Source organism: Gorilla gorilla, chromosome 22 (genome assembly GCF_029281585.2).
Source record: "Gorilla gorilla gorilla isolate KB3781 chromosome 22, NHGRI_mGorGor1-v2.1_pri, whole genome shotgun sequence".
Lineage (NCBI taxonomy): Eukaryota > Metazoa > Chordata > Mammalia > Primates > Hominidae > Gorilla > Gorilla gorilla.
The window spans coordinates 31,929,185-31,943,284 of NC_073246.2; positions in this window are offsets into that span (position 1 = coordinate 31,929,185).

Below are 14,100 nucleotides of genomic sequence, written 5' to 3' on the forward strand. Positions count from 1 at the left end.
CCTCAGCCTCCTGAGTTTCTGGGATTACAAGCATGTGCCACCATGCCCAGCTAATTTTTTCCAGTTTTAGTAGAGACATGGTTTCACTGTGTTGGCCAGGCTGAGTGCCAACTCCTTGGCCTCCCAAAGTGCTGGAATTATAGGCATGAGCCACCAGACCGGGCCAGAACTATAGTTTTTAATGTGTTCAGATTAAGCAAAACGTTAAATAATCTGACTACAATTTCTTCTTGGGGACACAATGATAACTAAGATTAACATTTTTTATAAGTCACATCACTCTGATTCCAGAACTGGGATATAGTTACGGGTTGAGTTGGGGACCCATTTGGCATACTAAGAAATATAACCAAGCCAAAACTCCATTAATCAGCTCACTTTCATATATTTTCTTTGATTTATATTCTGATTACTGACTTTTGTTTGTTTCTCAACCCATTAACCATGTCCATCTTGGCCTTGGCAATTGAGTAGGAACACTTGGCCTCTGCTATTCCAAGATCTGTTATCTCCATTGAATTTAGAAAGCTTAGTTTGATAGAAGCAATTTATCCTTTTATTCCTGGCTTATAAAGAATAGTTATCACGCAGCTTTTCAAGGAGGCTGGTGCTCCCTTCCCAGTGTGTTTCCTAAGGTTGTGGTGAAGATAGTGTCCTCTGAAATATCCTCCAGAACAAGATTAGGGTATGGGTGAGCAGTTCTCACAATAAGCCCACTCCAGTATTCTCATCTCTTGAAGCCTTTGGATAACATGTGACCCAGCAATTCCAAATATATATATGATACATTCTAGATATATATATATATATATATATATGTATATATATTCTTTCTTTATATAGGATATATATACACACACATACACATACACATAAGGTATTATGTATAGGGCATATATATATGTGTGTATTTGTGTGTGTATATATATATACTTAGAAGTGGAATTAGGTTAGAATTAGATTCCATTTCTAGGCATATACATTTTCAAGAGAAATAGAAATATAGATCCATACAAAACTTGTATGCAAATATTTATAACATTATTATAAATCTCTTAGATTTCCAAGAGAAATGGAAATATAGGTCCATATAAATACTTGTGCACACAAATATTTATAACAACATTATTCATGATAGCCAATATGTTGAAACAATTGAAATGGCTGTTAACTGAGCAAAAATGGGTACACAAAATGAGATATATCTGTAAGTGGAATATCATTTAGCAACAAAAAGAAACAAAGGACTGATACATGCTGCAACATGAAACAGTCGTGAAAACATTATGCTGAGTGAAAGAATTCAGTCGAAAAGAATCACATACTCATTATCGAATTTATATCAAATGTCCATAATTGGAAAACCTATAAAGACCGAAAATAGAATAGTAGCAGTTGTCTAATGCTGGGGCTGGAGGCAGGATGGTAGGGAGGGAGGGATCAGAGGAATGATAGCTCAGAGATGGGGTCATGGAAATATTTTAAAATTGATTGTGGTGATGATGGCAGAATCCTGTGAATATACTGAAAGCCACCGAAATACACTTTAAATGGGTGAATTGTATAGTATGTGAATTATAACTTAATAAAGCTGTTACATTTAAAAGGTGGTGAGGGTGGGTATTAAGGAAGTTTCCTGGCAAGGCATTACAGGTTTCTCAGACAAGGAGAGGCTAATCTCATCAGAAAGGGAAGAAAAAATTGCTTTCACTGGCAAAGGAGACTTGATCAGATTGGGAGTTAAGGTCTCCAAACTCATAAGAAACTGCCTATATGACCCTATTCCCGTATTTTTAATGGTCTCACTTCTTTCCAAATTTAATAGATAAGATTCCATGAGGTTAGTTTTGAGAATTCTTGACTTTGTAGCACCAGGAAATGGGGATTTCTCTCAGGGTAGCCATAGACATTTCATGGTTTATAATTGGACCTTGATATAGACAGTTAAAGTCCTGAGCTAAGCAACTTCTTTTCATTAGGTCTCTAGCATATTTGAAAGCTGCCAAAAAAACCCACAGTCTTTATACCCTTCAGTTTTTCTAAAATATTTTATATCCGCAGCCACTTGATCACCCAGCATCTTGTCCTCCAAGAACACTTGCTCCTGACCTTAGATGCCTACAGGTGATAATTTAGGTATTGTTTGCAACTGCATGCTACAGACTGCCAGTGTCTTATTCACCATGGCAATAAGGAAATTTGTATCTAGTCAGATGAGAGAATCAATACCAGATTCCCATCTTTAAGGTTCTATTTTCCTGAAACCACTTCTGGTACGAGTCACTGTGTCAGTTAGAATTCAGTAAGGGAAGCAGAGCCATATGAGTATTATGAGATATGGATCTATTATGTGAGGTGGACTTTCCACAGTTGTGAACAAAGCAGTTAAGTGAAAGTCCAGAAAGGAAAGTTGGAGAATCACACACAAGCCACTAGCCATTCCTCCTGGAATGCTGAACCGGGGGTGAGTTGGAGGAGATGCTGAAATGCATTTTAAGAGTGTAGGGCACCCACGGTGTAACTGCAGAAAGGGAGCTCATGGAGGGGTCTGTGGAAAGCTATTGCCTCTATATGACTGTTGCCTCTGGGTCTGTAGCCAAAAATTTTATGGTGATCTCAGAATTGCTGTTACTCAGCTGAGACAGCAGCCAAGATCAATATCTGGAAAACAGCACAGAATAGAGAAGCAGAAATTGGAAAGTGTTGTTCAAGATTATCCAAGTTGACTTTAGTACAATCCAGCACATTGTCATTCTGAGTCATTGGCCATAGTGGTCTCCGAAGGACTGAAGTAGGCAGGTGAATGAAAAGAGGGGAAACAGGAAAAAAAAAAAAAAAGAACTCTTGGTTTTACTTTCACCAGTCAGTCACAGTAGGCCAGTTTTAAACCATACACTACTACAGTTATTGGTTATTATCAAGGATTAAAAACTTGATACTATTTTTGGTTGTCTCACATCTGTCCTAGATGAGACCTAGAATATAATAGGTTCTTAACATACATCTATTGGTTGGGTGAATGAATTCATGAGTGAATGAATGAGGATTTGGGTTTCAAAGTCTTCTCACTGCTTTCTAACTTTATCTTCATGTTATTTTTGCACTCATACTGATAATAGCCATTTGCCCTAGGGGTAGAGAACTCAGGAACCCTGTGGCTGATGCACAATAAAAGAAGGAAAGAATAAAGGCAGGCATTTCATAATTGAGGCGGAGGTTCAGCAGACCATACAGATTAAAAATAGTGCTTCTATCCAAGTGGAAACATCACAAACTTCCTATTAAAGAAAACCATGACCTCTCTTGACCCACTGTGGGAAGGTGGTCGGCAAGGATCATGGTCATACCTTGAAGAAGTGATTGATCTGTCAATTAGTGACTTCCACATTTTCCCATGTGCTATGGCCTGAATGTCTGAGTTCCCTCAAAATTCATGTGTTAAAATCCTAACCCCCAAAGTGATGATATTAAGAGGTGGGGTCTTTGAGAGGGGATTAGTTCCAGAGGCCAGAGTCCTCTTGAATGGCATTAGTGTGCTTGTAAAAGAGATCCCAGAAAGGTCCCTTGCCTCTTCTGCCATGTGAGATTGTAATGAGAAGACAGCTGTCTATCCAGAGAGGTGACCCTCACCAGACACCAAATCTGTCGGCACCTGAATCTTGCACTTTCCAGCTTCCACAACTATAAGAAATAAGTGTCTGTTTTTTATAAGTCCTCCATCTGTGGGTTTTTTTGTTATAGTACCTTGAATGAACTAAGACACCATGTAAAACACCCTTGAGAAAAACCTTCAGTACTGAAAACTGTTTCCCTGTAGTTTGGAACTAAAATGGATAATAATCTGAAATGCCCAAACATAGACTAAGGCTCCCAAAGTTCTCAGAATTGAGATAAGATCCAAGTTTTTGTAAAGCCTAAAAATTTATGGTATAAGAAGATCTCTTTAAGAAAAATAATACAAAGTTATGAATAGAATTAAGTGCTTTCTTAGAATAATAAAGTAAATTATGACAAATTACAAATATAAAAAGCTACTAACTACCAAAAGTATAGCAAATTTCCTCCCCCAATAAGCAGAATATGATTTATTAATTAATTTCCCAACTCACGTGCTTAATACTTTCTCTCTACATAATCTGGCTACTATGTTTTTTTATTCTCTTTGCATATGACAGTGATCTTGCCATATCATTTTCTATGGAAAGAATAGAAAGACAATTTTGTTTCGCCTAGCACAAGTGATTGAAATTTGTTTTATTTTTATTTTCATTTTTTTGGTAGAGATGGGATCTCTGTGTTGGCCAGGCTGGTCTTGAATTCCTGGCCTCAAGCTATCCTCCCGCCTAGGCCTCCCAAAGTGCTGGGATTACAAATGTGAGCCACCATGCCCAGCTTTTATTAGAAAATTTTATTTCACTTTAACAACTTGTTATGGGAAACATTATTTAAATTTTTTGAATTTTGATCAAATTTGCAAAAAGCTCAGTCCAGTTTACTTCGTATATGAGATATATGATTTCAGGTACTCTTCTGTGTTGACTAGTGTTTTGAATCAATGATATACATGAAATAGTTAATCATCAATGTCCTCATTGCAGTGGCGTATTAAGAGTTTTATACTGACATTGACGTGTCAACATTTCATGTCAAATCCACAATCATTACCTGGCTTATCAAACAATTCAAGAATTATTCATTACTTCTGTTTAAAACTTCTAATTACTTTGATTAATTACTTCTTTGATATGATCTGAGCATTTTTTTGCTCAGGTTTTTCTTTATGTCAACATAATTTACATTAATCATCTTAGTGCTTTCATTTCATATTGGATTCATGTTATATGAGTTTTCCCAGTGCTTTAATAAAGAAATTTTAAAAGACAAAAGAAAGTACTTTTCATATGCATCCAATTCAAGGATCTGTCATTTCACACTTTTTAATTGAAATATTCCAATATAACTTTCCAAATGCAAAGAATGTATTTGAACTTTATCAACTTTTGAATAAACTTTTGCATCTTGGTTTGTTCAAGCTTTTCGTTCAAATATCCAGAACATATTCAGAGTCCTTTAAGTTTTACAACAACTCCTTAAATGGTAGACCATTTTATTATATTTAGACTCAAAAACGGAGCAAAATGAAAGATCAGCCAACCAACCACACACAAAAAGATTCCAAAGAGGCCGGGCGTGGTGACTCACGCCTGTAATCCCAGCATTTTGGGAGGCCAAGGCTGGCGGATTGCCTGAAATCAGGAGTTCACGACCAGCCTGGTTAACATGGTGAAATTCTGTCACTACTAAAAATACAAATATTAGCCGGGCGTGATAGTGGGCGCCTGTAATCCCAGCTACTCGGGAGGCTGAGGCAGGAGAATCGCTGGAACCCGGGAAGCGGAGGTTGCAGTGAGCCGAGATACGCTCCTGCACTTCAGCCTGGGTGACAGAGCAAGACTCTGCCTCCAAAAAAAAAAAAAAAAAAAAAAAAAAGAAAAGAAAAGAAAAGAAAAAAGACTCCAAAGATCTGGCAAGGATATTTTACAAGTTAGATCTCTTGAGAAAAAAAAATATAAATGTTGCAAAACATGAAGTAGTCAACAACTTCAGGCAGCTCTTTCTTCAAAGATCACATGAGGGAAGTCTTTCTTCATAGATCATGTTCTACAAACTTTAAAATGTTGTTCAATGGCTGGTTACATTTCTCTAGAACTAATTTCATTTTGTTGAATAACATCACAGATACATGGTCTTACAATGGTGAAAAAGGTAAAAGTCACTTGCTTGGTTTTCTGCTATAATAGAACACCCAATACATATCAATATTCTGTAATTTATCAGTTATAATGTATCAGTCATAACATGCATCTATTGTGGAATCTACAGCAATGAAGTGATATTTGATGTCTGGATTATTTATTTTATTTGTTATTTCATTTTACAGATATTACCGATTATTTTGATCAACTTTGGTGGGCAAATCAGTTACATTTTAACCATTTTGACATTTTCCCAAGTTCTTGTGCAAAAACAAATCAGTTTAACAATCAGTTTGAAGTTAACCATGAATTTTATTATTCTAAGATTGTAACTTTGTGACGAAGAATTTTGAAGGACAAACTTCTTTTGCTTAAAAATACAGTAATTATAAGTATTTTTTAAAGCAATTGAAAGAAACATTATTTTTATTATGTGTTTAGTACATTGTCCTGGTGCATTTTTATTTATTTACATGACATTCAAATAAACAACCTGCTTAGTCTTTGTGAAATAGTCTCGAGGGCTTTCAACATAGTCTTCCAGAAAAATATGCATTATTAAGTAATGTTGGTCTTGCTAAGATTGATTTAAAAATAAAATAACCAGCCTGGCCAACATGGTGAAACCCCATCTCTACTAAAAATACAAAAATTAGCTGGGCATGATGGTGCATGCCTGTAATTCCAGCTACTTGGGAGGCTGAGGCAGGAGAACCGCTTGAACTCGGGAGGTTAGCTGAGATCACAACCATTGCACTCCAGCCTGGGCCACAGAGCGAGACTCTGACTTAAAAAAAAATAATAATAATAAAAATAATAAAATAATATATGCAACCTCCAGTTAGATTAGGCTATCATAAATGAGTTTAGCTATTTTTAATTTTCTTAATTTTTTGTTTGAGAAACATCTCTCCTGGCCATTATAAGTTCTGTGTGAGTGATAGATCTGTTTGATATTATTGAAATCCATCTGACTTTCTTTAAACAGTGTTGAATGAAATTATTCTTCATTGTAACTGGCATGGTTCTTATTTAAGTCAATGAATTCATCAAAATTAAGGCACTGTTGATCTCATGTATGTTCTAATATCTGATGTCCATACAAACTGATTTATTTCATAAGAATTTTATCTTCTGCATGTTTTTTCCTGTTTGACAGTGCCCTGATTCTTCTAATTATCCTGTTTCTTCTTGTCATTTTCATTATCTATATTTTCTAGATTACTGTAATTCTATTACTGGTTATTATGATTTTGACCAGAGTTTTTAATCTTCAGTACTTATGTATGAAGGATCTTTAATATGTAGAAGTTTCACCCAGTCTTTTTTCTTTCAGGTTATGTTTTTAGCTTCCATTAGGATATTTTCTTCCTGCCATATCTGAATTTTGAGATAATAATCAACAGTTCTGAAAAAATATAAAATTAATCTGAAGTTAAAGCATACACAAGAGAAATTTAAATGATTTTAAATTGCCACTGCTTGTGTTAGGTTACATAGTTGTGTACTCATCATTTTTACACAACTTACACTGCTGATTATTTACATAATTAATAGCTTTGTCACTCTAACACTTGTTTCTTTGGCCAATTTTATTGTCTTAGTGATAGATTTTACCAGGAACTACCAGATTTTTCCAGGACAAGAAGCATCAGAGATTCTGAAACATAATTCAAAACTCTTAGGATGCATAAAACATGTGATTCTACTTACAGCTATATTTGAATTTTTTAGTATTCCATAGGTTTACATCTTACAAACATGGAGACTCTGACAAATTTTAGTGTTGCTTTTCTGTTCAAAAAAGAAAAACAAAGTATGGTGCATTTGTAATTGTGTATGCCGCCATGTTTGTTAATAATATTTCTGATGGGAGAGAACTTCTATTATGACTAGATACCAACAAGAAACAAATCTTACAGTTAACAATCTTATATTTCTGATGCGGAAGAATTGCCCACAGCCTACTTTCTGGCTATGCATATTTCAAAATCTTACTTTTCCTCTACTGCTGACATACTACCACTGGTGTGTGTCAGAGGACATATTAATATCGCAATACACCTTCCGGTTCTGATGTTCATGAAGGAATGCTAAGAGAATCAGCACAGTGGACAGCAGGAATGTTCCCAGAAGCGACTTATCTTCTGTTCTGGGTAAATTAGCAATCACATAACTGTACATGTATGTTATTGTTGTAGGACTTTCTCCGTAGTTCAGCCAAGAGCTAAGTCCTTGTCACACAGCCATGAAATATTAGGCTTGCAAACACTTTAAAGGGTGAGAAAAATGGAATTTTTTGGTCAAAAAAGGAAACAAGGACTCTCAGCAGAATGAGGGTCCTGCTATACACGCTTCCTGCCTCACAGATTGAATCCCAGATTCCACCAAGGAAGAGGAGGGGCCAGGCTCTTCGCGGCGGCGAATGGGGTGAACTTCCTTAGCTCCACCCCAGTACGTCCTCCTCCCAGTGCACAAACCGGTCAGAGGTTCCCGGGGGACCCCTTTATTGTCTGCCTCTTTATTGCCAATCACAAAAATATATCCCACTAACCTAAATGTATTTCTACATTAATTTCAGATTGTGTAACTATGAAAATGTTGATTACTATTCCAAAGTCATCAACCACAAGGGGAAGTATAATACAACAGAGTTGGAATTGAATAAAATTGACAAACTTAAGGAATTGCAGTTAACATACCTCACTTTTGCAAAATATACGAAGACTTGTGATCTTGAGAGCACATTGCTCGGGCTTCTCCCAGGTCCTGGCTAGGGTTAGTGGAAGGGTAGGGTCCTGAAACATAAGCTTCACTGTTTCATGGTACATCCACCTCAGCTCGAAATTCTTGCATCTTTTAGATTTCAGCTTCCATCTGATTAACAACATTAGGTGATATTTCAAGGATCAGTGTGGACCAGTTCTAATTAGACAGACAGAAAGTGTTGCAGTGGCAACAATTGTAAGAAATACCCAACAAGCTCTAGTCACAGGGGTTTCTAAGGATTAAACCCAAGCTGGATTTCTTTCAAGATGCTACCTCTGCTGCTCTCTCAACTTTCTTTTCATCTCACTGTAAGTAAGAGGGTAGGTCCTTGTGCCTTGGCATTTAGGAAGAGCGTGTTTTAAATGAATAGATTCTACACTTTACATTCAATGTAAGGAAGGTCAGGGTGCTGGGTTGAAGCCACAGCAAGAAAGTTACAGGATTCTGAGAAAAGAATAAATGCCCCTATTTTTTCTGATAAAAAATTTAACCGATTATGCCTGTTTACTTGCTCTATTTATGTATATTTTCCTTTAGCTATTTATCTTGGATGCTTGACCCCTTTGGGCTAAGGCATTATTCTAAATACCACCTTGCAGAGGGGGACTACTACATAAACCAGGCAGTGAATCAAAGCTGCTGGCTACATTTGTAGAGGGTGACACAGCCTCACTGACCCAGCTGGAAATTTCTACCAAGAATGTCATTTCTTTTCATTTAGTTCTTCAAAAATGCTCTAAAAACACTTCAGAACGCAAAAGAAAGGGATTATGTAGTAAGCCCCTCTGCACACACCCCATACTTCTTGTTTGAAGTAAATCCACTTCAAATAAACAGATTCCTTTAAAAAAAGTTCAGCTTTATTTTTTTCAATCTAAACTTTACCTTCTATTGAATAAGTTTTACATTGAAAGCATTTCTGAACAAATGCCTGTTTAGTATTTATTTTCTTCTCTCCCTACTCCCAACTGCACCTGAACTTCAAAGGGCAAAGGTAGTCATTGGTGTTTTACGGATGCACGACAAGTACCTAAACCACTACCTGGATCAAAGCAGCCACTTTTGCCGAAGGGGTGCATCATTCAGACAAGGCTCATGCTCCAGAGAGATCTGTTATATTTACACTGTGGATTGTCAAACCTGCAGATCTAACCCTCTGTACCTGTGCAGCTAAGTCATGTATCTCAAAGGCATCAATTAAAATATTTTAGGGTTACTTGTGAGATAAGATTTTAATACAGATTAATCTAAACAAGCTGTCAACTAGCAGAGAACAGGACCTTGAAGACTTATGACACAGAGAAGCAATTAATATTGGAGGTCAGGAATAGGAGAAGGAAATATCTGTGTGCCTGGGGCCAGAAGTAGGGATGGACGTGTTAAAATAAATTACAGTAACCTCCCCATTGTTTGTTGGTTTCAACACTTCAGGATATGGTTCTGCATGGGTATGATTACAGCATTTTCCTTAATTCATAATTTCATTTTTGAAGCTTGGAAGCTTATCTTCTGGAGTCCTTCCATATCTTTGAAGTTGAAATTGGAAATTCTAACTGCGATCTGAGCAAAGTTCCACAGCTGATTTGCCTTTTTTTTTCCCCTGAAGCAAAGTCAGTTGAGAAATCCCACACTGCAGACCTTGTCTTTTCTCAGTGATTTATTGACTATTTTGATACCATCTGCAATGGTGTGCTCCGTGGTTTGTGCCAAATATTTTAAATGCTTAAGAGTCAATCAAAACGCTATCTTCCTCAAGGAAAAGTCAAGTCACCCAATCTGGAACATTTTATATTTCGGTTGTAAATGAAGCCTTAATTCTGACTGTAGACAGGCTCTCACTTCACGGATGCAAAACACGAATGATCTTTTCCTGTATCTCAAGGACCACATGCGACTGTGTTCCGCCTTCAACATGTGTAAGAATTTCTGCTGTTTGTCAAAATGCTAACAGGAATGACACCAGGAATATCCTATAGTAGTAGCTTAATTTTACCCACATAAAAACATTTCATTTTATGTCTCACGTGTTTTTCATACATGCCTATTATGTTTCTTTTTGTTCCAAACTGATTATCAGTGTTTGACTGTAAGGTAAAAAAAATACCATTAATTAGGGAAAGGACTAATTGGTCCAATTTGGAGAAATGCTGATAATCAAATTGGTGTACCTTCTTGTATTACAAGTGACATTTTGTAACAGTTTCCAGGTTTTAATTATGATGAGCTTGCATTTCAAAAAACTAATTAAGGTTTCTTATTGTTTCTTTTGTAGCCAAACATTTTACCCCAAGGCTACCAAGGAAGAAAAGACAAAGGCAGACATCTGCAATTTTTAAAGCAGCTTCTTATTCCTCGTTCTTCCTCTATTTACTAAAAAAGAATATGTGTTTAGGGTGGAGAGGGGCATGTTGGGGGAAGGTGGGGAAGTAAGGGGAGAGGGGAGGGTGGGAGGAAAAACAGGACCACTCACTTCTTGGGTTCTTGGCACTCCAAGAATGATTTGGTGATAGTTTGATGAGTCATAGAAAATTTTCTTGGTAGATGAACAATAAAAATGAATATTTATCCATTTACCCATTTAAGAAATGTTTGATGCCTAGCAGAAGCTAAGGCAGTGTTCTAGGTACTAGGACAGTAGTAATAAATGAATAGTCTTTACTCCCCAGAGACCTGCAAAATAGTGGAGGAGACAGGAATATAGAGTAGGTAAGTATGCATGAAGAAAATATACAGGTAGATAAACATGTAGAGAAAATAACTTATCTTTTATTTCAAGATTTCAAAATTATGAAGTAAAAGTAATTTGTGACTTGTGTTGAGATTTATGCCTTCTATTAGATGAAGCCTGAAATATGTAAGAGAAATCTAGATCAGTACTGTACAATAAAAATAGGATGTGAATCCTGAAGGTGAAACACATTATGGAATATGAAATTTTTCAGTAGCCACATTTAAAAAAAGTAAGAGGAAGCAGGTGGAATTAATTTTAATACAACATTTAACCCAATATACCCAAAATACTATTTTAAAACGTCAATAAAATAGTTTCTGAGATGTTGTTTTACATTCTACTTTCGTACAAAGTCTTCAAAATACAATATACATTTTATATTTACAGCATATCTCAATTCAGATTAGCCACATTTCAAGTACTCAATAGCCACATGTGTCCAGTAGCTGCTGTACTGCACTGAAGTCTGTAGATGATCAGTTCTGGTTGTCAGAACCTATCTGTCCCTATGTTTTCTCTGTAATATGGGCTGTCGTCTTGACAGGTGTTTCCTACTTATTATTCATTTATTCTACATTTAATAAATATATGTTAGTTGTTAGGTATGGTGCCAGGTGCTGGGGGTGTTGTCGTGAATAAAAACAAAAATGTCTGCCCTTATGAAGTTTATATTCTAGTGGGTACTATTATCTGGGACAATCTCAGATTCCAGGTGATATTTAAGAGTGTTAGGCCTTTTCTGCTATTTTATTAGGCAGTTTTCACCAATGAACATATGCTACATAATCTTACTAAAACCAGGACCTGTCTTCCCTTTGAATAATTTCCACACATAAAACCCCAAAATATTCTTTCCAATTCATATCACTATGAATCAGAATGAAGTTGTTGCAAATGATGATCAGTGAAGAAGAATAGAAGGGAGGTTGGAAAAAGTGAGGCTTATTGCCTCTAACATTTCTGCCATTCTTACAGTGATTGGTATGCTCGATGTATTACAATTTGTCCTCACTTTGTTAGAATCAACTTTGTTATCTTAAACACCCAATCATATAGCCAAATAACAACATCAACAACAAAAAGAAGTGTTCCAAAACCACTAGCCCGGTAGCAATTCTAATGCAGGTGGTAAAGAGGTATTTGATCATGTTTATTCTTTGGTTTCGTTTATTTTAATGCAGTCTGTCTAAGACATTTTCTGTTGCTATAACATAATACAATTGACTGGGCAAATTATAAAGAAAAGAAATTTATATCTCACAGTTCTGGAGGCTAGAAAGTTCAAGAGCAGAGCATGGTACTGGCACCCAGCGAGGGCCTTCTTGCTGCATTGTAACATGCTGGAGGGCATCACATGTCAAGAGGGCAAGAGCACGTGTGTCAGCTCAAGTCTGTTTCCCTCTTCTCATAAAACTACCAGTGCCATCATGGAGGCTCCACACTGATGACCTTATCTCATCCTAACAACCTCCCAAAGACCCCACCTCCAATCAACGTATGAATTTGGAGAATAAGTCTCCAACACATAAAATTTGGTGAACATATTCAAACCATAGTATAGTCCATGAGAAGGTCTTCTCTAATGGAAAATTTGCTAATACAGCTTGAAGCCATTGTGTTCATGTGGACTTCAGTTTTCCAGCAGCGATTCTCACCCTTGGGTGAACCTGGGAATCAACTGCTTGTGTTTTAGAAATTCTAATATTCAGGCTAACTCCAGACCAATTAAATAATTTTGTGTGGGGTGGGGCCAGAGCATTAGTATCTTTAAAGCTACCAAGATGATTGTTAAGTCCGGAAAGGCAGAGCACCACTGCAGCAGGCACACTCCCTGTTCTTTTTGCCTCCCGTTGCATTGGACATTAGCCACTTTAGCCTTTGTAATTTCCTGTCCAGGAAGTTAATCTAAGAACTTTCTTGTGTTGATGTGAATGTGGATGTGAGTTGCCTTTCTTAACTCAGTTGAGGACCATCTTTCCAATTTCCAAAAACCCCTTCCATCATAATCAGATGTCACTTCAAAGTAAATTTTAGTGTCATTCACATGACATTGGATGGCAGGGATATGTCCATGTTGGGCATTTAATTATGATGCACACCTGTTTGGAACATTGGGGAGATGGCACTCAAATTTATTACAAACTCCATTGAACTTCTGTAACCATTTAGAGTCTTTACTATTCGAGTGTGATGGGGGAACTAGAAACAAGGGCATCTCCTGGAAGCTTGTTACAAATGCACATTCTCAGGCCTCAGCCTAGACCTGCTGAATCAGATTCTGCATTTCAACAAGATCCCCAGGTGGTTAGTATGCACATTAAAGTTTGAGAAGCCCTTGCTGAGTGTCCGTTACAGAACATATGTCACAAACTGAATCATGGTATATTCAGTGTCCATACTAATTCCAAGGGCTCTTTGATTTTCATGGATTTCAGCTTGTGTGTGCTGAAGCCTGTGGCAGACACCTTGCAGACCTCCAACTGTCTCTCAGCTGAAGAATCTTTGTTCTGAAGCAACCAATAAAAGGGATTTCTTTTTCCTTAAAGAGCAACTGAGGTCAAAGCATACCGGCGTGAGCTTCCTGGTAAGTAACAGTTCTTTATATTAGGCTTCAGGTCTGTTCTAATTCATTCCTGCCGCCTCCTTTGATGAGATATTTTTCACACCTTCATTCTTTCTTTCATCCAGATTTCTCAACCAAATATGCTTCCCACTGAGGGGTTAGCAATTATAATTTTATTTTCTTCAGCATGGGCCTGAACTTTAGTATGGCTCACCTTGACCCTGCTTTTAGGCAGAGCTTCTCCAATCTATCAGCCTCTCCATTTGACAGCCAATTTCTCC